The 26,167-nt window shown below is 40.3% G+C and overlaps 1 protein-coding gene across 3 annotated transcripts in view; it reads right to left on the bottom strand.

The window, feature by feature from the left end:
• Window positions 1-26,167, bottom strand: part of zfhx3b (zinc finger homeobox 3b) — a 206,059-nt gene that overhangs the window by 101,470 nt on the left and 78,422 nt on the right. Inside the window, exon 2 of one of the 3 annotated variants that reach the window (XM_044139053.1) lies at window positions 25,595-25,652. The exons of the other annotated variants lie outside the window; for them this stretch is intronic. The gene's annotated coding sequence lies outside the window, so the exon portion shown is untranslated. The remainder of the gene's footprint in view (window positions 1-25,594; window positions 25,653-26,167) is intronic. 3 annotated transcript variants of the gene reach the window in all.

Raw genomic sequence — 26,167 nt, 5'->3', positions numbered from 1 at the left:
CTCATAGAAGCACAAGCAAGTATGTTACCGCACAACTGTACTACATATCGCTTCAGCCTACACTTCTGTGTATTGCACTGAATAACAGCAAAAAAAAAAAAGGTTAGGGAGAAGAGTGGCACAGGGAAATGGGTCCTAGCATGGACATTTTCTGATTAAATAGACAGAATGAAGAGGCTAAAGACTTCCCTGTGTGTATGCACATTCATAGAGATTACAAGATGGTTTAGAGATCAAGAAGCAGAAATAAGTCATCATTGGAACACACAGAGAAAAAAAAACACCTTAATATCAGTGTATATATCAGTGAGATAAAATAATACATGACATGTTTTCCTATCTGAGAATAAAAGAAGCCAGTCTTACTAGGCATCCTGTTTACTTTGGGAGACAGTTGTTTAAGGAATTAATGATATAACTGCTGTGACTTTAAAGACCACTGTGACCACTAAGAAACAAAATCTAACACCGAGATGAGATACAATACTGCAAGAAAGAGAAAGCTGTAAGATCACAAATCACAAGTGGTTGTTTAAAAATAATTACTATATACGGTAAATGTATTTATACTCCTGAAACTTTTTCACATTACCGGTATGTCACATTACAGTCACAAACTTTAATATACTGTAATAGGATTTTATGAGCTAGACCAACCCAAAGTAGGGTATGAGTGAAGTGAAAAAAAAAAAATCAAACAATATTTAAAATTTTTTTACATGGTAAAACCTAGAAATGTATGGTGTGTGTTTGCATTCGTCACCCATAATTCTGATAAGGAAAAAAAAAATACAACTGCATTACCTAATCACTGAAAATAGTCCAGTGAAATTTAACAGGTAATGTAATTTCTGCAAATGTGAGCAAATAGAATCATGAAGACAAGTCTAAACGATTTATCTCACTTTCTAACTCTTCTCTTTGGACATTATTTCTGAGTCTTGTTGACATTTTAAAATCCTGTTGCTTTCTGATCGCACAAACCATACATCATCACTATAACACTCCCTCAAACTGTGAAGCTAGCTTTCCCTCTATAAAAGTCAGCTTTAGGCCTGTGACTAAAGCCAAGCCAAAAATATAATAGAGTTGGGCTGACTTCTCCACTCTCGCCATATTGGTCCTTTTACAAATTACATGGAGGTGGCAAAAAGATGCCTTAATCCCAGCGTAAGTGTTTTGTGAAAGGGATTTTACAGGACCTACTCAAAGTTCCAATTGAGAATCTGTGGCAAGAGTTGAAAAATTAACATTAACAGATGTTCTGTAACCAAACTGATTGAGATTATGTTATTTTGTAAAGAACAAAGGCATATATTGTATATTATTCTTTAGACATACAAAGCTGGTAGAGACACATCCAAAAGCCTTACAGCTGTAATTGTTGCACAAATATTAACTAAGAGGGGCTGAATATCAACTTTACCGACTTTTAATGTTAATAAATAACATGTTTTTGTCACGTAACATAAAATGCGCTACTGTGTGTTGATCCATCAAGTCTGTGGGTTGATAACAATGCAGAAAACATTGACAGGGAATGAGGGTTTATAAGGCACTGTATGCTAGAATGCTGTTTATAAGTTGTTGTTGTTCTTCACATCAACCAACTAAAAAATGGGAAATGAGGAACAAGAGTGAGGATTCAGATTTTTGTACAAGACACATGACACAAAACACCAAAATAGAAATGAGGTATAAAAATGAAGGAACAATACAGGGAAAAAAAATAGATTCATTCATGTGAGCATGAGCAAACTTGCTTGTCCACATTTTGTGCTCACCTCCTTTAACATACACACAAAAGAAACATGTCAGCAAAGAGGTGAGAATTACAACTTGGCCAACTGGCTCACCCTGAAAGTTCAAGTTGAGTGCTACTACAAATTACAAACTGACAGCTATAACTGTCCCTGGAATGTGTTCCTTACAATGCATGTGCATGTTGGAGTTTGCTAAGGCAAATGCCTCCAGACAGCTGTTCTGGATGAGGTGTATACATGTCACAATTATATCTTCAACACGCACACAGACGCACGCAGACATGGCCCAGTAACATAGGAACACTGTAATTTTACTCAAACTGTGCTGAACACCAAGTCGCTTAGATCAGTCATGTCCCGCATAACAAGATTCTCTGCCCCATGTCTAAGAGACGCCCCTATTTTTGATCTGTGAGAACAGAGAATGATAGGGACAGTGTAAGACGATAGGAAGACTAATTGGTTCATAACCTGTAATTGGGGAGAAGTAATTGGAATGGACTGGCAGATGCCAGGTGCGTCTGCTTGAGGTGAAGCAGTGCTGTGCCCTTTTGCCTAGCTACAGGAGTGTGTGTTTTAGGTTACAGGGGACTGCACGGGGATTATTTGCAGAGGGGAAGCAATGCTTTAATGGTAAAGCATCCCCAAAGAATATATTTTAGGCGTGACATGGGCCTATTAGTTTAGCAAAAACTACATAAAAGCCAATGACCTGAAATCTGAAAACAAGACAACCACACCCAGAGGGAATAGGAAAAATACATAAAGAGGGGAAAATAGGTATTAAACTTGTCAATTATAGTCCTGTTGATATGGAATTCACACCAGCAGTAGGTAATAAGAAAAGCCATTCACATACAAATAAATCATGAAAATAATATAAAAAACATACAAGTTTTTATAATAATAAATAATAAGGTGAAAAAAACGTCCTATGATGCTCCCACCTCTATTTAATTTTCTTCCACTATTTCCTTATTTTGTCCCAATAATCTCCACCAAATCTTAAACAGACACTTCAACAGACATTTTTATCACCAGTGGAGTCTTTCTCATTGAGCATGCACACAGTCTATGGCAGTTGAATGCATTGCTTATTATTTTAATGGAAGAACAGTACTTGCTGTACTGTCCTTTGAAATCTCCCTGTGAATGGTCCAGGTCTCTTTAAATTGTTCTGATTACTTTTTTGACTCCTTTTGAAAAAACCTTGCAAGGAGCAGCTAGCTGAAGCAGATTTATGTTCACATGATGTTCTATCCATTTCCAGAATAAGGCCTCAATTACTTTAAAAAGTTTAGAAATGTGTAAACCAATCCTATAAGCAGGTTTAACAGCGAGAAAGTTGAGATTTTGAAAGAGGTCTTTGTTTTTACTGATCATGGCATTCTCCTTGTATGATACTCTGGCAATGAGAAAACCTTGTTATTATAAGCCATAAATAAGAACCAAACAGACAAATATAAATTGGCACTGATAAGGAGAAGAGTTGTTTTCTAAATACCAGCAGGTTTCAGCTGGTTTAAAGGCTTTAGTGCCTTTTTTTTTACCTTTTGTGCTCAATACTGATTCCATGTGTCATTCAACTTTATTACATATAACCTGATTGAGTTTCGTGTGGATTACTTGTTGCCATGTGAATTTCATGTAAATATCCATTAATAAAATATATTTACAAAGGACAAAAATGGACAAATTCACATTATTTTTCCCACTGTACATCTAATCTACACAAAGTCTCAAGCAAACACACACAGGGTGCTACAACTTCATGTTCAATGGTAATTCTATACTATCAGAAATCTGCAGCTCAACACTTTCTCATGGTTCATGTGGTGGGTCGATATGATCAATGTGTTCATGGTCCACCAAACCAATAACACACCTCACCCAATCAATGTAATGGGGGCTGAGTGTTAATTGGGACAGAGTTAAAGAAAGGTGGGTGATGGAGCTCAAGTGCTTTTTGCCGAAGCATCAGAAATGCTGCGATGAAAGCTGTGTAATGTCGACAACATGAAGCGCTTGCTGAATTGATTGGTTAAAATCTTTTTAAGCAACAAACAGGACCAGAGAAACGTGTGTGCAAAAACACCCTTTGACGAAGAATGTATTTAGCAGAACATCTGTTTGTCCAGGCAATCACCCTGTTATTATCAGTTATTATTGAGCAGTTGTGTAAGTGCAGTCATGTGTTCCTCTTTTTGAGGAGGTAATCAAGGCACTCTCATAAAAGACACTCCCAACATTTTCTGCAATATCTAATCTTTTGGTTTAACATTGTAGGTTCTGCGGCATTAATTATGAGCAACATAAAAAAGAGCCAAAAGCAAATATTTACTCCTTGAAAAGTACTGCAAGTAATGCAGTAAGAAAGTTCCCTTGACAATGATCTCAGTCATGCACAGAGGTTTTCACAATAGAGAAGCAAGCTTCACATCCTACTTGAAACAGGGCGTTAAGATTCACTTCAAAGACTGAGCAGATCAACTCAGGAGCAAAGCCTCCAATTTATTTGGTGGGAAGGGGGAAAATGCTAAAAATTGCGATGAGAATTAAAGTGGGAAGTTGTTCTTGTAGTTGTTCAGTGATGCATCATGCATTGTTAAAAATAAGACTGCCACAGTCAAAAATTCGCACATCCTTTCCACACCATGCACCTTTTGATGGTAATCTGGGGGAACTTCAACTGAAGAAACGAACAAATTAAACAAGAGCAACACAAGAGCAGAGACAGCAAGGAAGGAGGTGGAAGGAGAGGCATTTCAGAGTCAACTGTTTACCCAGCTTACTAAGTGTATGCTTGTTTATTTCTGGTGAAAAGCTGCAGCTGACAACTAGAAAAAGCATGTAAAGCACAGGAAAAACCTGCCTGACAGATATTCTGTCTGTCAGCTAAATGGAAGTAGGAAATGATGGTAGAGGAAACAGCCTCCACTAGAGTAAAGGCTGCTTCCCCTGTGTTGCCTGTTGTCTCACCCTGTTCACGCAGGGCATGAGGTTCATCTAAATGGCATCCAGCCCAGAAAGCAGCTGCACCACACAAGGCACAGCTAAATTCCAATATCGCTGTGAAAGTTTGAAAAGCAGACAATCAATAAAAACAATTTAATTTGGACTTTTTATCATGAATATTACAACTTTGTATACATCTTTTACAATTCTGTGCTATAATTCAATTTATTGTGACTTTTATTGATTTACCATAAGCTGAAAAACCAAATATTAGGTAGCAACAGATGGTTTTCTAACAGTCATGGTACAATGTGGTAAAGATTAACACTGTTTTGTTTTGCTCTCTCCTGCTTGCTCACACAACAAGCCGAGTTGTGTCAGAAGAAGTTTAATGTCAGAATACAAAAAAAAAAAAAAAACAAGATATCCCCCAATGAGACCCTACCTTCGGTCCAACCTTCAAGCCTCTAAATTACCTGTGATGACACAAAGGTGGCGGAAAAGCAGTGGGCTCATTTCAACTGCTTACTGAGGCCAGTTCGTGAACGGGTCAAGACCTCCCCATTAGGAAGCGGGTCAAAGCCACATAACTCTTTAGCTAAGGTGAGGGTCGGTGTTATGCTCTGTCCAGTCAGGGTCAATCCGAGGTTTCTGGCCGGTGAGGTTCATGGCAATACAATAAAGTAATCAATCTGGGTGCTAGACCCTGGTCAATAATATACTCCCAGATTGTGCAGGGTCACCACCTGTTCCCTGTCCTCTCCTTGGACTGTCCTGGCCTATTGAACTGGCAAAGGCTCAAATTGCACTGTTCCAAGGGAAACTGAAAGTCCATGACAGAAAAACCATAAATGTCAAATCCCAGTTTGTTACATGATATTTATACCAATTGGAAAAACTAAGGAATAATAATGAAGTGGCCAAATATGCTTTTCTCTGCTAATGATTGCTAACTTTACATCTGACTCTGATTAGCAAATGACATAACATGGTGCAACTTTTCATACAGCATCGTTCAGCATTTTAAAAAGCATATGAAGTTTCCCCTGTATAGATGGCACATGTTTTTGTAGTGATGCAGGTATATGTCCTATACATCTATCGCACAAACTGAAATGTTTATTGGTGCCTAAGACGGTAGTATTTTCTCCATAATTGTGTTGAGCTTTTTTGTGACAAACACTAGCAGAATTGTTTTTTCCCCTCTCCTCTCTGTCTTTCTTTCTTGCCCTCTCGTGCTTGCTATGAATGGAGGTAGACAGTATCCTTGGTGACAAGTAGGATGAGGTAGTGATTAATTCTTGGCTGGCCTCCCTCTCAGCTTAAAGGCAGGTATAAGGTTTCCAACAACTCCAGCTGGCCTTTTAGATTCAGTGAAGGGCCAGAGTTTCAAGCAGGTTAACTAACATCGTCTTCTTTCCCTGTCACCTTTATCAGTCTCTCAGTGGTGCAGTGAACATCCCTTCAGCTTCCTAGGAGCTTCAACAAATTCCAGTAAAATAAATTCTTAGGTCTCACTCTGCTTCCTGGCTGGTAGGTACTGCACTCTGTCTCAAAGACGAACATAAAACTTAAATGATGAGATCAAAAATTACATCTAACAAGCTAATGAAACAACACAGACTTGTTGCCAAACCTCTTCCTCTTCTCCATCGCCGACTGCTTCCTTTTCTATTCTCCCTCCTATTTTCCCTTCATCTCAACAGCATGTCATGTCATTAGGCAGTATAATCAGCATCTTATTTGCATGCATCTCCTTTATTTTATTGATTGCTACTCATTCGTTAAGATTCAGGGTATATAATTAATGACCAACCCCCTGGTGCCACACCCTGGGGACTGCTAATTCCAGTACATGCCAAAAGGATTTCAGCATAGGGTACACAAGTGGGCTTGTCACACATTGGGCACTGGGCCAGTGTCAGTCCCAGTCCCCTCCCTGCCTCCGGCTGTCCTTGGTCCCAGCCAGCTTCTTTAACAAGGAGAGCTTTCCTGGGCCACGTTAACTAAAAGGACAATTATCCAGAGAACAATGATGCTTTTCACAGGGCTGTTGTCATTAATGCAGTGGATCTGGTTACAGCAGCCTGCTCTGGCTAATTAATGAATGCTGTCTGTTGACTCTCATTGCTTCTTAATTAAATAAGATTCATTTCAAAATCGGGTGGAAATATAATTTTTGGAAGCAAGCAGGGTATGTCTTTGACTTTGTTTGCTGTTCAGCTTTGGTTGTAAAACAAGAAATGGGGGTAAAAGATGAGAACCATAAGTGGGTATGCCACAAATGCAATCTGCAAGACAATATCTTTTTGGAGATAACTGACTGACAGATACATTGAATACCGGTACTCTAGGAAAAGTTGCTTTCCACAAAGACAGCTGATTCTTTCTTTCCATGTGATGACCTTTTATAAGAATGAGGTTTGTTAGTCACAAGTAGCTCAGCACTGACTGACAGCAAGACAAATACTGAACTAGGGATGTTTATGTATGCATGTATTTGTGTAATTGCAAGAAAGAAAAAGATGGACTAAGTCACTGAACGGAAATTTTTGATATCATTGATAATAAATATAGTTAAGGTGGAATTTTAACCAATTAAATTGCGTTAGGTGTCGCCAAGCTAGATTCTTTCTCTTGGCTGCAATTCTTTAAACAAACACTTTATGAAATGCATGATTGGTATGGGGTTCCACAATATTAATACTTTGCAAATTTAATATTCAAGTAAAGTTTTTCTCAAAAAGCTGACATTGTTTGACTTCACCTGATGATGCAAATATAAACAAATGCTATTAGTCCCAGATATGAAAGGGAGTGTTTTAAAGTAGACAGAGTGAGTTAAAAAAAAATCCCCTGAAGACTTGTCACTTTTGTCAACAACACATAGGCCTGAATGTTTTAAATGGTTGGTAGGGCGAACTTTGCAAACTATCAACTGGAAAGGACTTTAAAGTTGCCATCTGCTACAAAGCTTATTTCACAGTCTTTAATGAATATGGCCAAAATTTGGCCATTTCTTCTTTAAAATATAAATATCTGTCAAATTTAAATTGAATACTTATACACACAATCATTAAAGCACAGTTTCATAATTATTACATCATTATTATATTTCTAAAAACACATAAACTTACTGCTTTTTTGGCATTTGGACCACCTTAAAATTAGACTAACATAAAAAAACAGCATATGAAATAGTCAAAATTTTACTGAAATAATATGCACTAAGTATGTAATTTATTAAACATTTACTCTGCTTGTGAAGACAATAAAAGAAAAGTGATTCCTTCTGTTTTTTTAACAGTATGTCATTGCATCTCATTTTGATAAAACTAGCACTCTGCACAAAGTAGCTCCATGGGCTGGATGTGTCGATGTGTTGGTGATCACAAATCGCAAGCTTCCAAGGTTGTGCTTTCCTGTATTTAAAGGGTGTGTGGTAGCTTAGAGAGAACCAAATATGTAAACAGAGTCACACATGAATGCATGAATCTGGTTTGGCAACTATATATGCCCTTACTTGCTGGGTATTATGAAGAAGGTTACAGCTGTCGATTGTGATTAAAATGTAAACAAAGGAAGAGTTCGGAGAAAGGGCGAACGTGTGAGCTCGGGGACTGATCAACTCCACACCCTCCCAAAAGCTGCTGTTCATCACATGACACTTATAGCAACATCAAAAACTGTATATTATATATATATATATATATATATATATATATATATATATATATATATATATATATTGTACATGGGAATTCCTCCTGGATGGCCTCATCCTGAGCGCTCTTCCCATCAACAGCAGTGCTGCTTCTTCCAATTAACCTGCTTTTGGTCTCTTAGCATGAAAAATGTACTGTTTTAAGTAATCCTTGTTTGTCTTCACCATAATTGATTGGGTAATCCTGGTTTAACATGCACTAAAGCCAGTGCTTAAGAAACTATTAGAAGCTTAAAGAGGCAGGATCCGTCTAAAGTTGCCTGTTAGATCTGCATTTGTGTGTCAAAAGGTTGGGTTTTATTTTCTTGCCCCTTGTTTTGTGACCCACTTTACATCCAATGTTGCCCTACGTTTGTTTTAATGTTCAACATGCTTCTTTATTTGCTCATATGGTCATGTGCCAAGGTTGCACAAAGGTTTATCCGCTGATCTTCATTGGTAAATCCCCTGGCCTTCTTCTTTTAACCTGGTGACACAGTTCTGGAGGTGTTCAGACCAGCTTCACCCATAGTCACAACCCAACTTCACAGACGGTGTGCCAAAAAGTCACCTTGACATAACTTATGCCAAGTAACATCCCCATCAACGTCACATCTCTGTCACAAATCAACGCAAAACTATCTGCATCAAGAAAGGATACGCTAAGGTGAAGGAGCAAGAGAGAGGCAGACTTACTAAGCATGGGGTCATAATACAATCCAAGTGGCCTTAGGATCAAGCAGCAAGTGTGAACGTTGGTGCGCCACACATGGCAGTCTGACAAGGGGAAGGCTAATTCCTGCTCCTCCTCCTGCTCTGGCTGCTGTGGTTTGTACATGACGCATTAGAAGGTAGGGAGGTCTTTCTTTTTCTCTGTGTCTCACACACACACGCATCGTGGAAAGAAGAGAAGGAGAATAATCCCCACCAAGACCTCTGCCCTAATGGGGCCCACTACTGTAATTACAAGGCACAGATTTCAGATCAGGCACTTAAGTAGCCAGTGAAGAGTGCCCAGAAAACAAAAAGCTCTGTAATTATCGTCTGCCTCGTCTCTCCACAGTGCAACTGCAGTTACCTGTCATGCTGCTGTTTTGTCAAGAGTTCGTTGTTTCTTGGATTCTCCCTAATCCATAGCTGGAAGCAGCCCTGGCTGTGCGCCTGTCTGTGCAAGATGCACATTTCGACTCACGAGGGCGAGTGACGACATGGCACAAAAAGATAGCAGAAACCTGAGTCCTCAAAGCCCCACAAGTCATGAATGCATTTTTTTACAAGAGGAGAGAGGGAAAAAAGGAGGGGGAGTGTTCAGTTTGCTTGAGACAAAAGAGCCATTGTGCAATGAAACTTTATATACATATTAGAAACTCGAAACCCTTAGACTCTGCAAGTAGGATTCTTGTAACTGTGAACGAGATAACATTACCCACCATTCTATCGTTATGTCCACAAAAAAAAAGAAAGAAAAAGCCTACCCTGTTTTCTGCAAGGATCCTATTTTGTGCAATGGGTTCCTGTTCTTTTTTTTTCTCTGTTTTATGCAGGGTCATCTAATATCAGTGATAAGAGAGCTGCGGTCTCCAGGCAGTTTTGTGGCCCATTAAGTAACACATTCCCCAGCAGGAGCAGAGAAGGAGGCACAACTTGTCGACAGAGATTTGGACTCTGCATTCTCTTAGCCTGCAGTCACCATCTGCCCAGCCTCTCAGGTGTAACACAAGGAATTTTATGCCCATTCCTATATTTGCTTGACCTGCTTCAAGCTGGAATGCATTCTGTGCATACTTTCAACACAACTTAACCTGATAATCATGTTTTGTTTTTTTTCCTTTATCCATTTCAACTTAGGACACTGCTCCTTTTTTACCCGTAAAAGTTTAGAAAAAGAATAACCTATCAACATGTATTTATTTTTTTACTAAAAGTCAGAGCCTGTAATGGAAAAAAAATATCCCTATCTCTGCAAGCATACACACAACTGATACCAAGTAAGTAGTACATAATATGCAATAATTGAAATCCAAAAGTCATAACAACTGACTAAAAATATGTAATTTGGGCTACAAAGCACTGAGTGGGATTCACTATAGAGAAACATTGACTGATTATTGTTTAGCACTGATTAATGTCATTACTGAAATTAGGCATGGGCTACAAGTAGAATTTTCCACAAGTGCAAGGGTAGATAATCCAGATTAACAGAACTACCCGGTATTGTTTAATTATTCATTTTATAGTATCTTGTCTTATATGTTGTTTTTCCATTTGGTGAATCAAAGCCTTTTATGTTAGCCTCTAGAAAAAGGTTTCCCACTTTCACAAGTTAAGCTAAAACGCTGGGAATCAAAGACATTTTAAAGGTACTTAGAGTAGAACATGCAGGGTGTCAGTAGACACTTCCAAGTACTACTACACAAAGTGTATATTACAAGGACTTTATAGGTTTGCTGTATTTAGTATGTTTTCTTGAAGGGTTGAATGTAGTTGTGCATTTAGTTTCTACTTTGAAGTCTAAATTTACAAGTTGGAAAAGTAGACAGAAAGTCCCCTGTATTCTAAACTTCAAGTGGAAAAGTGGAAAATTTCTCACCCACCGCAAACTTCAAAATCCAATACTACTTCAGCTTTTTAAAAGCAAGGTCAAAGCTGTAGTATTAACCAGCTTATTTTAACACTGTATAGTTTGTGTCTCACACAGTGCAATGCAACATCTCTTAGTGAATACATTCAGAAAATGGAAAGAAATACACTCTCTTTAGCTATTGCCAAGAGTAGCTACAGCAGTCGTTACCATAACTTGTAGGGTTTGCTGACCTAAAACCGGAACATAATTAAGTTGGGTTTGGTGCTGTGCTCAGATTCCTGCTCTGGCTTTAGTAGTAAATAAACTACTACTACATGTGTTCTCAGTTCACATTTCTTCCTACTTGGAGATCTCAAAATGTTTCCACTGAACTAAGAAGTTGTGCAGTGTTGACACATGTTCAGGTGTCAGTGCATTTGGACAAGTCCTTTCTTTGGCTTGTATTAAGCTTTGCATTTACCTTGTACATAGATGAGTGATGCAAAAAAAATTCTGGCTATAATTAAAAGCAACCCATGCACTTTCAGTGGTGCTTGTAGCATGGATTTTGAACCATATTTTGATGGTATTGTTTGGATCTTTGTCAACAACAAATCACACAAACCTTTAGTCAGAGACAGACGGAGTGACTTAAACTGTGATACTTTAGATTTCAACTCTGGCTCACTTTTTACATCATAAAAATATATTGTAGAGTGTTTGGACAGGCGACAACTTCCATTTTTACAAGTTCTATTAATAAAGTCTTGATGTGGATGATTCATTGTGAACTGGAACATTTTTCCACAAATACATTCCACAAAAAATTTACGAAGCAACACACACTTATCTGTTTCAAAACTTTAGTGTACCCAGCTGAACCTTCAGTCTGTTTTTGCTGTGGTTGCCAGGAAAAAGTACTGCAAAAAGAACATTGTTGAATAGAGAACTAAGCACCAATTTATCCTATAGGGGCCTCAGTGGTTTTGCATGAAGTTAGATTAGGTGACGTCCAGTCAAATGATGCAACTGGCGCCAAATCCAATAACCCTTTGTTGCAGCCCTTTGCCATGAAAAGATAAAATCAAAGTGTGGAAGTCACAAAGGTACAAGGGACTCAATACCAACAGTGCCTCTGTCTTATCTCTTACTTTATGCTTAGGCAGGACTTGCTTCACAGAGACTTTTCTGGTTGAACTCAAGTATCAAGCCTAGTCTGTTGTGGTTATCTCAGGCCCAGCAAGACTAAAGAGAAAACAGGGTCCTAAGTTAGTTTTAATAGGCACATTATTTCTACCCCTGACACCCGCACAGCCTCCAATCTCAGCCACTGGCTGTTTGAAGTTGGTAACAGCTGTAGTGGTTCCAGCCTTTATTTAGAGGTCAGCAAGCTGACTTCAGTTAAAAGGAGAAAGGGACTAAAGGGGTGAGAGAGAAAGAAAGAAGGCAGTAGGAGGAGAAAGAAAGAACGGAGAGCGAGTGAGAGGTGAAAGGAGGAGTTAAAAAAAGAAAGAGTTACTAGTGTGGCGAGGGATTAGCTGAGGGAGAGGTTAAAAGTTTGTGGAGCTGCATCTGGCCTCCTGCCTGCTCTGTTGTTTATTGCCGCCGGCGTGAAGATCTGGTGCCAACATTAACCGCACCTGAACCACACTACGGCACACGCAAACACATAAACACACACACACACACACAGGGACAAAACAGGAAGAGGCTTGCATGTGCACTGCTTGCACTTTACACCAGTGCTTTGGCAAGATTTAACAGTGTACTTTCTACATCAGCGTGTGAGCAATTGTTTGTGTGCGTGTGCATGCAAGTGTACATGTGCTCCACTAGCAGATGCCTCGTCATGTCTTCTCACATGTCGATCCTCTGTTAGTTTTATTCACTTCCCATCCTTGTGCTGTGTCAATGTGGATGGCTGCCAACCTCGTCTCAGCTAATTCTTCCTGAGTCACTTAAAACCTTGCTTGACAATGTTCCACCTCTGCTAAAACTTCCACATGCTCAACAAACACGAGAAAGAGAGTCCTCGTTTTAGGAGTACTGTGTGCTATCATCTCGTAATCCAATGCAGACTGGAACAGAAATGTCCATGGGGGTCATTGTGAGCTGAAATTATGCACAATGATGCCACCCACAACAAACCCATAAGACAGACCCTTCTCTGTTCGACTTCTCTCTTTCACTGGAATTTCCCACAATATAATGCCAGTTTACACATTACAGCATGTGCAATAAAGACGTGCAAGTGTGCACACACACGCGCAAAAGTGCAGTACAGAAAGAGCTTGGAGGTGTAAAGATTTTTCAGAGTTGATTACAGGTTAGTCCTTTTACCCCTGGCACTATTGACAAGGCTGGCAGCCAGTAAGACCTGAAAACCAGGACTGATACTGTTCTACTCTCCACTTTATCTTCTCTCTGCTGAACTCAGTCCTTGTCTTCTAAACTTCAGGACTGGAATGTTGCAGCAGGTCATGTTCACAAGCACATCAAAAGCGATTAGGTGCAAGCCCCAAGGATTAAGATGAGTGTGTAGACCTTCACATCTTAGGCTAACCTCTCCAAAGCACTCGGCTTCCTCCTGCCACAACAGTATCCAAGTTCATTTTGGCCTGACACAGGCCCCTCCTTTGCTTGTGGAAGTAATACCAGATTACAGAGCAACTGTTGTTAAATGTTGATATAATGTGTTTTTCTTGTTCTTTTCCCCCCTCTCACTGTTTGCACAGCTGTTCTCTAACAGCAGGTCATCTCACGGTTCTTCTCTTGTATGGCTTACTTTGGGCAATACTGACATATCACTTCAGTTTAATACGCTTGGACAACATTGATGGCTGTGAGAGGAAACATTTTTGATGAAAGAAAGTGTGGAATTAAAGTTATACATGCATATCTGGCATACATTAGCTTTTAAGGTTAACTTACTTTCTTCCAAAATAGTGCTTTGAGAGTTAACTTATCGCTCTGACTCAGGTGTACAGGACAAGTCCAGACAGGCGACCGGCAACTCAGAACACACCAAAAGGGATCTCCACAGCACCACCAAAATGGTGATATTTCACTGGAGCAAGAAGGTCTAACCAAACAAACTGAGAAGAAAAAAGAAAAACACCTCCTTGACAGCATTTTTGTCTTTGTTGAATCAAAGCAGGAGATGATTAAAGAAACACCCAACAAAACAACCATTCATAAAAAAAATAAAATAAAATACCACACTTTGGTGCCTGTGGCGAATAAGGGAGGGGAACAGACTGAGGAATGGGTTCATGGGTCAGTTAGTGAACAAAGCAAAAGGTAGATTTACACAGCATTTTAACAGAAGCCTGTGCTCTATCTGTCTTACTCCCCACCCCACCTTCCCTCTCTCTTTATGTGTACATGTGAGGAACCAGCAGGCTGGAAGCTCTCCCAGGACCCAGATGCGCTCTGTCAACACCGAGATTCCAGAGAGGAAGCAGGGCTTTACAGCAGCAAGCAGCGCACACACACAGCCAGAACCTGCAAAGACCGGGAGCCAGGAGAGAACAACCTGCTCCATGTAAACACAGACCTCCCTGTCCTCTGCCTGAGCCACTGGTTCTGCTTCCTCACCCCGAATGGAGCAAGCTGCAGCAGCAGCAACATAATCCTGGTGGTGGTGTAGTGAGCCACAGAGTTCCTCCTGCCTCGCTGGGCCCCTTCTCTGCCTGCCACCGTCAAGAGGTAAATAGCTATTGGCTGCTCAATAAGTGGCTTCAGTGTGTTGGAGTAAGGGGCCTTTTTTCCTCCACACTCTCCCAGACTTGACAAGCATGTATTGACAGAGCAGTTACACACTAACCCATTGGGGGAAATCCTTCACATTGTGCCCCAGGCAGCTGATAAATGGAACTCATACAGTACCTGTAAGCATGATCTCCTAGGCGTGGGCCTGGAAAGGTGCATTTTCGCATACAAGCAGCTCAATATTACAATACTAATGCAGACACATAAGGAAAATGGTGGTTTTAAGACACATGATGTGATGACCAATAGGATGGAGGGAAATGGGAAAGAAGAGAAGGCATCACACCAAAGAATGTTGATGTTTCAAACACTGATATTCTGGTACAATGTTTCAGCAAAAATGATTCATGAAAACTAGGAATGGAATCCAATATGTGCAATGTGTTATGGTTATCTAAATGCTGGCAGTTCAAGTTTGGAAATGTCCGTTTCAAATGAATATGAGGATCACATGGACAGCAAGAGTCACTACTGTCCATGAGAGAAGCCTGGTCAGACAGGTGGCGTCAGCACTGAGGCCACCAACATCGAGGTGGTGCCAGGTCCCCTCCTTCCCTTCAACTCCCTTTCATGTTCGACCCACTGCTGATAAATAGCTACGGGTGCAGCACTTGCTTTCACTTTGTGATATGATGTCAGTAACCTTCATTGATCTGTTGGAGGGTAGGTATGCCTTATCGCTGTCTCTCCCCTTGTGATATACTGTGATCCAGGACCCTGACTGCTTTTTAATACACTGCACTTTAGGTAACCATGTCGCAGGCTAACCACCTCAACGACTAACACCTGAGGCCATATTTTACGGCAGCACTGAGATGGCCACACAGATTATGGAGAAACTAACTCTGGAGGAGCTTGCCAGCCAAATGAGGACACTGGCTAAAGCAGAAAAGCAGAGTTGTGAGGAATGTTCTGGTTTGATTATGTATAATGGTAGCCCTTTATGGGCCAGGAAGAGCATATAAAATAGAATACGACTGAAAAGTCAGACTCTAAAAATGATATCTTGTAAAATAGAGTATGATATTCCTCATCAACGAGATCAGCCCATTGCATTTGCCCCTAAATCTTTACAATCCTCTCTTGCTTCCAGTTGGATCCTTTCAATCCTGTGGCTTTGTTCGAGGAACTACCTGTGCTATGTTTTTAAGTCTAATCAAGCACCTCTGTCAGAACATAGAGCATGTGTGTTGACAGAGCACAAGACTCAATGCAGGATTGAATTAGTGCTGACAGATACTTCCTCCCACCAGATTTATACACGTACCTACTCAGAGACAACAACTGAGCTGATTGGCAGGAGTTTCGTCCACATTATATGAACCCTTTAGCAAACAAAATAACAAAAAGTTGCCAAGTATCATAGTGGGCAATGATCAGTTTGGTATAGGGTGGATTACAATTCCAAAGTCAGGAGCAGCGATTGTGGTAATTAAGAAAAAATGTGTGCAAGCTCAAAGTCATTCATATCTAAGTTATTTATCCTATATAATTAATACACACCGAAGCACAGTCCAGCCAACAAAAACACCCATGTATACAGATTGGAGAAGGCTGCAGATAAAGAAGACTGGGCGACTAGCAAGAGAATTATCCCAACTATTGATTTTAGCTGTTGGGTATTACAGAAGGAAACAGCGGGTTTATCAGGCCAAGATCCCTCTGCACTTTTACTAACTAAACGAGTATTTTTCCGGGCTTATCAGGCAAAAAGCCTATTACTGATGTTCTCAGCCTCCCCCACAAGCAGACAAAGGGAGACGTTGGCCACTATTATGTAGCCATTGCATGGGTTGGATTATGTCACACTTTTGGAAACCTGCTATACTTATTCAGCCAATCACAAAACCAGAAAGATGCTAACATAGTCTCCTTTAACATGACACCCCTCAGGGGTATTGCACACTTTATTATATTTATGTATATTTACAGTTATCTGTTAATGGACTTGTGACCTCCTCAACAATCTGCTCTCCATCTTGCTCTTCCACTATCTCTCTGTATCTTTCTCTGGGTCAATGTCATTTTTATGGCTTCTTTATTTGAGAAATACAGGCAGAGATAATGGAAAGTGCTATAATCCCTGAGTGGAGCCTAATTCTTGTTTTAATCACAAAGCATAAAAAGTATATGTTTTAATTAGTGACTACAAAGATACCTGTGGAGGTACCTCTAATGATGTCTTATCTATGTTCTAGAAATACAGGCTGCTCTGTATCTGCTGGCGTGAATTGAAACTTCTCTTGTTGTTTTAATCTGAAATTATACTAAGACATTTTGAGTGAATACAGATTTCCCAATATTAATAATGAACAAGAACCGAGACAGAAAATCTCCCCTCAGCAATTACTGTGGAAATCCATAAACTGATCAATGCACAATCCCAAGGATTGTCTTAATACATATAAAATATGGACAATACTATATGCTTGTACGAATGTCCGTGAATGTGTTGTGCTGTAAAACGATCTCAAGGAGATGAGATCATAATTGAAAAAAATAAAACATAAGGTTTCATGATTTGCATTTCTTATCATAGACAAAGAGTGGGCAGAAAAAAGGTTATTGACAAACTGCCAAACAGAACAAAGTCATAAAGAAATGAAACAATATTCTACTGGATCAACCTAATTAAAAATACATTGAAACTACTATATTGGTCCCGCTTAAACTACCAGAAAAAACATTTATCTAGTGAGTGTGAACAAAGTTGTCATTCTACAGGGAATTTCATGAGGTAAACCACCAGCTTTACTGGTGAGGAGTGGCACTCAATGTGACAATGGAGGAGGATGGAAATCCAAATCCAACTTTCCAACTTCAAACTTGGCATCGTCAAAGGGGAGGCGCTTAACTGCCAACTGGCCTGCCTTTATGTCTCCAAGTCAGCCCTGTAATTTGCTTGGAGCGGAGATAAATCTTATCTCAGAGACCTGATTAAGTTTTTAATTTACACACCAATCAATAGCCCAGGTCTATTGGCAATGTGTCTAAAACTCTATTTACCAAAGGATTCCCTGCTATCAATTGATCAAGGACCCGGCAGTCATAAATTATGGGAACATGTGTGTGCGTGAGCGAGTGAGAGAGAGAGACACCGAAGAAAACGAGAAAGTACGGGAAGAGGGAGAAATTGAAAAAAGCTAGACATATTTGGCTGATTTTCAGACAATAATGCAAAGATAAGCTGCTAACACCTGGTAGCACATGAGCTGGGAGCAAGACACGCACAGAAAAGTCACTTTAAGCTGCTTTTAAAGGTCTCCCCAAACATCATCCAATGACAAGAAGCTGAGTGACTTTCCAAAGATTCCCACCCAACGTGGGCACGCTAAATATCTGGACAAGTGAGACAGACACCCCAGCATTTGTGGCCCTTCCTGCATGAGTGCCATTAGCTGTTTACAGAGTCTACTTTCCCAACAGAATAGTCAAAGAAGAATTTGCAGGGTCTGTGATCCACAAACAGAGCGACTACATACAGCTCTCATGCTGTGGTCCAAAGAATCATTCCTGGAAAAAGATCTGTCTTTATTACATCCAGGATCAGAGGTTTCATGTTGATTCGTGCAGTCTGAAGTTTAAGATTTGACTTGTCAGAGCTGCAAAGGTGTGATTCTGTTAGGACACGACGCCACTTCATTTTTACAAACAGTTAGAGGGGACAGACACAGTCCAGTCCCTCTCTGCTATTCCCATATAAAGGAAGTGAAGGAGAGGGAAAGAAGGGCAAGCGTTATCACTGTGGAGAAAGTGTCGTCATGGCGGTTCTGCTCTGACCCTGCTGACTCGCCAATTCCTTTACATGAGATCATTTTGGACAGCTGACCTCAATATCACTGTGCTCTGAGGATGAAACAGATACAGTGGAACTTCTTAGTCCGTGTGCCCTGCTGCCAAAATATTAGCAGGATGCACATTTACAGTTTTTTTCCCCAGCACAAACATTAACAGGAATTAAAGGAATTCCCAGAATAAAGTGAGCCCTTCAACTTCCTCCCCCATGGTTATACTCAGTATAAAGTAAAAAAAACAAAAAACTATTTTTATAGTTGTGAACAGGACAGGCAAACTGCCATAGTACATTTCTGGCTTGTACTTAAAATTACAACATACAATCATAATGCAGAAAAACAATTTTGTAACAAATGTTTAGGCGGAAGTTCTGCACTACTTTATCATTAGTGGAGAAGCTGTCTGGTAAAATCAGGCATAAACATGTGTCAGAATTACATGTAATTATAGTTGGAAAAACTTCCGCATGAGAGTATGAATCACCTCTGCAGCTGGCTGGCGTGGCAGGAGAAAAAACAGTTCCCTGCTATCCTCACCTTCAAAACTGCAGAGGGGGAGGGGTGCAAGCCACGGGAGACGTGCTGTCTAAAGAAGACAGACAGTCTCATACGAAGTCAGAGCGGCCGGCTTGCTGGTCCTCTGTTGGATTATCTAAAGAGCCACCGACGGATATGTGTAATCAGCCCCATCCCCATGTTTCTCTCTCACTCTCTGCCTCTCTGGCTAATGTCTCCGCCTGATTCGATTGAGGCAATTAGGCAGTAATCTATAGAGCTAGGGAGTGATGGAAACATTTCCCACTGTCCTCCTCATGTTTCTCAGAGCTGCTATAATTAGCTAACTTTGTTTCTCATTAAACATCAAAGGAGTATTTACATACCCAGATCCAATTTGGCTCTATGGAGCCCAGCCCATTTAAACCATTGTGAAATCCTGAAACATGTCTTTAAACATAGCAATGAGGGAGCTGCAGTTTACCATTAATTCAATCAAAGACATGTTTAAATAAGTAAGGCACAATGGATCTTGAGGGTACAGAGTACAAGACGTAAAGACAAAAAGGCAAATTTGTGTTCAGAAAACAGCTTGGATGATAAGTTTAAAACAATGGGTTGTTGGAGAAACATTAACTTTATAAACAGTATGTTAAATTTAATTTGTATTCACCCAGCTTTTTATAGAAATGCATACTGTTGAAACAATGCATCATTGTTCTAACCTCAACTGACAGGGTCTGTTGCATAGTGAAAAGAAGTTCACTAGATTTGAATTTCTAGAGTATACAAGATACGGTACATTGATACACAATGTGACTTCTCAAAGTCCATCCCAGCAACTCAAACCTAATCATATCTTCTGACTATAGATGAAACACATTGTGGTGTGCTGGACATACGTACAATATGCATACGGTGAATGGACATTGAATATCCAGACTATTTCTTGCTTTGCGATGCTAGATTTCCAAACTTCCTAAGCATACCTCAGAATGACTTAACTCATAATATCTACATTCACATATAAATATGCAAATCAGCCCCACATCTGACTTCATGGTTGTCAAGGCGGCAGCTGCTCTCCCTTAATTCCACTTAAACATACTCCATCTTTGACGTGACAAGTATAACAAAGATTTGCACCACATGAGCTACTGATATGCTGCTAATGTTAAACAAACAGCTTTCCCCAGCCACATTAGTTCTTACTCCGCAAGTCTATGAAACTGGTTTCCTAAGTGTGTTTTATGATCAAAATTTAGGCTGTCTTAATTTATGCCTTCTAAGATTGTTCCCACGGCTCCTGTTTCAAGAGTATAAACCAAGGGATAGACAGCACATTTTGTTCATAAATAAAAAGGTGCAACCCCTAAAAATTTGATGTTTTTGTATCTTAGCCAGTTATTAGCATGGTGGCCTCCTAGCAAGGACGTCCCAATGAAACAGTCTTGAGTTTGCGTGTCCTCCCTATGCATGCTTGGGGTTTTTTTCCAGTTATTCTGGCTGTAACTCAAAGTTCAAAAGCATGAATATAATGTTGATTCCTTGCTCTACATTGCTGGTAGATATGAATGCAAGCATGAATGGTTGTTTGTCCTGCGTGTCACTCACTAGTCACTGGAGATAGGCTCCAACACCCCATGACCCTGCAAGAAGTGAGCAGATCCTGATGACTTTATACAAACAGATACCCACATTGAGCACACCTAAACAGAAAGTCAGATGCACTAGTGGAGAGCCCAGGTAATTCAAAGGATTCTTTAAGTGGAAATACAGATGCCATATTTCTCTCAGACATAAAAGGCAAATATGTCAATGTGAAATGTAAATTATGCCCCCAGCAAAATGTCATTACTTATTAAGGAACTTAAATCTCACAGAGCAACTCAACATCACATTTCAACAAAACTAGTCACCAAGACTACGTTTGTCTTGGTGATTAAACAAGGACAAAACTAGTTTAGCATCAACACCGCAGGGCCGTGGTGATGATGCTAGCAGGCACAATCCAAACACCTAGCATGAACTCGGTGAAGGAAGGAGATGGAGCAACACCACCCAAGCAATTTCAGCTTGATTTCAATTGACATATCGTTTCAAATTAGGATCACATGTAATGGACTCAGCATGGATAAACACTATTAAAGAGAATTTCACTAAGATACAGTTGATGTGATAGCTTGGCTTATTTAATTAGCACTACAATGTTTGGCAAGTCCAACTTAATTTTACACATATGTAATAATCAGTTGCAACCTGTTGATGTGCAATAAATATCAAGAGCTTTAAAACATTTACTTTGTTTTATTGTTCTACTATTACAAATGTAGAAATAATTGAATGAATAATTATCTATGTTATTTAATTGGTATCTTGTTTCATATCACACAATAATATTTGAAAGGTTTAGATTAATGTACAGAGTTTCCTGTTTTTAATTTGTTCTGTTAAGTGTGTGTTTATTGAATACTCAGTTTTATAATAAGCACTTTTACATATTTAAACATGTTTGCTGGACCTCTCACTGTTTTCTTATTTAATTAGTTACTTTTTAAAAAAATGTAACTTAGTTACTAACTTAGTTCCTATTTCAAAGAAATAACTTCATTCTATAGCTAATTATGTTTTAAAGTAATTTATCCAAAACTGCCAAAGATTTCTCTAAATCTGTCTTTAAGTGAAATATAGACCTGTCCCAGATCTTGACAAGATACTGTATTGTTAGGGTAGAATGAGTGCACAGGTAACACGCTAGCCAGTTTTGAGACAAAACAAACAAAAAAAGAAACAAATTCAATTAGCTGGATTCCAGCCCGACACAATTTTACTTTGTCAGTTGTGCTTAAGCAGTAATTCATCCTTCCGAAAACAGACATCATCTCAGTAAAAAATCTCTTTTTAACCATTACCTGGCAAAGGTCATAAAAATTATTTTAAAAAGTTATTTGGTTGCCACCACACTCAAATCAGATCTACCTGTGGTTCCCTCTACTGACTCCTGACAAAATCAAAATGTTCAAACTCATGCATTGTGCAATATAATCCTAATTCCTGCAGTTGAGATTTAACCCTCCAATGAAGCAATGAAAAAAAGTATAGATGAGCACACTGATTATTAGTGGAATGCACAAGTAAACAGTATGAGGGGCAGGGCTGCATGTAGAAGACCAGATGGGCTGGCAGGGGGGCTTTTCCTGGGAAAACGCTGTGCAAGCCCCCCTCCTCTTCTGTTCCCCTCTCCTCCTGTGTGCAGGACTGCAGCTAGCCTGGCCTGAGCAGCAGAGGGTTAACTGCAATGCCTGGTAGCAGGCATGAAAAAAAGTGAAACAATAAAATAATGGCAGTGAGTGAATGCTCAAAGGCAGGGGACACAGTGGGTGTGGGAGTGAGGGGGTCTCGCTATAGGCTCCTGCAGATGTTGCTGGGCGTCTAGGGGTCACACAATCATGCGTATAAGCATTCCTGATAGAGGGAGCTTGGATTAGGGAGCTGAATGCCTTTCTCAAGTCTGTCAGAGTTGGAACATGCCGGCGAAGCCAAGAGGCAGAGAAATCCCAGAAATGTGGAAATATGCTGAGGAAAGGTGAGAACATAAGGCAAACTGAAAGAGCAATCACAATGCTGAAGTTAAAAAAGAGGAGGGGATAAAAAGGCAAACAATAAGTAAGACTGACAAAGAAATTGGGCAAAACAGGTTTGAAAAGATAATGAAACAGTTTAACAAACAGACTGCCAGGAGAAATGAAGCAAATGATAATGCAAAGTTGGTTTGCAAGGGGAGTACGTTTGAAATGAACATTTCTATTTGTAGCTGAATGAGTGAATGAGCAAAGACAAAACAGTGTGGTTTCTTCTTTGTATGTCTGCGTGAGAGAGAGAGAGAGAGAGAGAGAGACACAGAGAGAGATGAAACAAAAGCTTTTCAGAGTGGATGTATGCTGTTCTGTCCCTTTTTCCCAGGACAGAGGTCTGGAGAGGCCTCATATTTCTAGCTGCTGTCAGGCCAGGGTGAGAGGCAGAGGCAGAAAGGGGCAGCTGTTTTCTAGAAGGTAGCCCTTCCCCACACATGGCCTTTGATCCACTTTGGTTTCTTTGGCCAAACAATCTCCCATCCCCCTATCTCATATTTATAAGTATATATAGGAATGTATTTATGTGAAAGTCTACGTCAAACAAAAGTATAGTTAGCACGGAAAGGCGCACGAGTGGTGGCAAAACGTGGAACCAACTCTGAAACTTAGGTGGTAAACCAAACTGAGAAGAAACACGAAACAAAAGCTTTGTTCTCTTCCCCTCTCTTTGTTTTAGACAAGACAAATAATTTCTCAGGAATGCAGCTGGGCTGGTATCTACTGCTATGTTTTCAACACTTTTTAGAGCATAATGGGGAATAAAGAAACCACTGTAAAACAGAAGCTCTTATTATGCTTAGCTCTTCTCCGGCTACTTTCCTAAGTAATAAAGGAGTTAGATTAACTGCAGATATTTATTGTATTTTATTTTGATGGGCAAATATTAAATACAAAAATGCATGGGCAAGTTAGGAAATGCACAAGTGGTTCAAAAACTGCCCAATTTTGGCAGTTTTATACCCAAACAGATTGATCATAAAGAACAGACTTTTGCTGTCATTTTTAAATAGCATTCTAAATCACAAAGTTCTGCTTGCCTGAATACTGACAAACGTAATCACCGATTCAACAAACAAAAATCTTACAGAAATGTCCAAATGTTTTGTTCCGAAATGTGGTCCATTTTCATCTTCGACCTCTGGATTCAGTCCAAGTATAAAACAAATCCACACTTTTAATTCCCCTTTATTTCAAACTCTCACTGCATGCAGTCATATCATCACACTGGTTCCAGCAGAAAGGAGTAATAACTAAAAATGTCCCAGCTCATCAGTTTTCTGCCTCGACAAACAAAAAGAATTATTGGAAAATAAACAAACACACCAGTCACAATAATAGCAAACACAAATTTTCATATGTGACAGTTGAGGCAGGTGAACCTTTGTCCCCCATCCAGCAACTATCCGTCACTCTACAAGTTAATATTTGCTTCTGCCTGCTCATAAATTTGCATCGCATTAGAACCTGACCTAAATGCATTTTTTATCACCCAAAGTAATTAGCCGAGCATTAGTTGTAAGCGAGAGTGAGAGGACTGTGCGGTTGAAGCCTCCCTAAATGGGTGGTGGCTATCCCAAAGCTGTAGGCAGGATGGCTACGGAGTGAAGCGGAGCTCGGCCACCAGATAAAAGAGGAAGTAAACATGGCCAGAGTGCTGCCTCTTTAATCTGCTACATTAACTCCAGCACTACAAGGGGAGGAGCCAGCAAGCAGGCAAACAGCACAGCCACATAAAAGGGGAGTGTCAATGAGGGGGTAATAAGGAAAGACAATGAGTAAACAAGCAGGGGAAGTCCAGGCCCGGTGTGCTAGAAACTCCCTGCTTCTCAGTGCGTGGCACACACAAAGACCCCGCTGTAATTAGCCACCCCAATAGGTTGTTTAGCATTTGCATATAAATACCCTCACAGGCAAACGCTAAACACGCTGACACAAGCCATGCCAAAAACAGACGTTCGCCACACCTCTACCCCTCCAGGAGGTCTCAGGGGTCCACTTATGCAGGGGATGCCCCCTCCCTCCGCCCTGTGCTTGTACCCACTACAAGCAAGCTGGCATCTATTTAAAAAAAAAAAAAAAAAAAGGCACACCAGAGTGCAGCGGCTCAGTTCTTGTTTCTAGAGGGATTGTGAAACACTGCAGCCAGGCTTCCTGTTGAATGCCCACATACCCATCTGTCATGTGAAAGTGCATTTTCCCCAGACCACACGGTACAACGAGACAGTGCAGCTGGCAGATTGTTGTTTTATATATTTGTGTTAAAAAGTATGAGGAATATGATACAGGACTCCTGATGATTTTAAAATCTTCAGTCAAACATCTGCACACGTGTCCATAATGAGCAAAGCTAGGGGTCCGTGAGAAATAAAAGTTGGGTCTTGATCAGGATCAAAACATAAGGGCTTGTTTAATTGCACCTTGCCAGGTGGAAAACAGGAGAAGACCAAGATGATGGCTGCAACCAGTAACCAATTAACTCCTGTTTTCAGATGTTGTATGCGTTTCAGGATTCATCAACCTCCTCCTGCCTGTTGTTTTCAGGAGTGAAACGTGAGAAAACTTAAAGAAAGGAAGGAAGTGATGAGACTGGTGCCTGCCCTCCCCCTGCCCTGACCACCTCCTCCTTCTTTTCTCTCCCTCCCTACAAAACCCAGATTCTCTCCAGTGTAAACAAAGACTGTGTAATCCACACACTCGTCCTGCTCCTGGCACCGCTAGGAGTGAGAAAGCGTAGGGCTCCTGCAGCATACGAGGGCTGCTTCCTGTGTTAATCCTCAGCACAGAGAGCAACTTTACCGGCCCTCCTTGCATGCAGTAGGGTCTCTCTGAGCTCTGCTTTTGGCACAGGAAGACCACAGAATGAAGAGCTATCGTTTTTATGCCATCGACCACAAAGCTAAACACTCAATTCTCACCTGCCGTGTTGCCTGTTGTTCCCCATCAGGGCATGATCCAACATGAGGAAACACCTGGCTGAAACAAAAAAGCAAGCTGTAAGAGGAGCCTTTATTTTTTACCCCTCCTCCTATAAAAAGCTTGTCTGACAAACAAGGACAACTAAATTGAGAAAACAGAATACGCTTCAAATAAAACTTTTTTATTTACTCTGCTGGTTCTGAGCTACCTACAATGGTTCAGTGTGGGGGGAGGGAGAAAAAAAAGTGCTTCATGAGCAGATGTGCAATGATAGCAGAGAGGAAGGAAAAAGCAGGGCATATCTGGTCAAAAGATTGGCATTTAGCACGCAAACAGAGGAGAGAAACTGTTGAAACAGCCAGTATCCGTTTTGAGCCTCGCTCTTACCTCAGGTTGACTTCCTATGTGTGGTCAGTGAGCGTATTGTTTTATCGCTTCACTTGACAATACATATACACCACTTGTTACCACCTGGGTAAAACTGAAATGTCAAACGTTGAGCTTTTATGGAAAATGTCGCCTTTAATTAAACCGAAACTGAGCCACAGCAGACTTGTGGCCATGCAGCAGGT

Source organism: Gambusia affinis, linkage group LG02, assembly GCF_019740435.1.
Source record: "Gambusia affinis linkage group LG02, SWU_Gaff_1.0, whole genome shotgun sequence".
NCBI classification, from domain to species: Eukaryota; Metazoa; Chordata; class Actinopteri; order Cyprinodontiformes; family Poeciliidae; genus Gambusia; species Gambusia affinis.
This window is presented reverse-complemented; position numbering and strand designations above follow the sequence as displayed.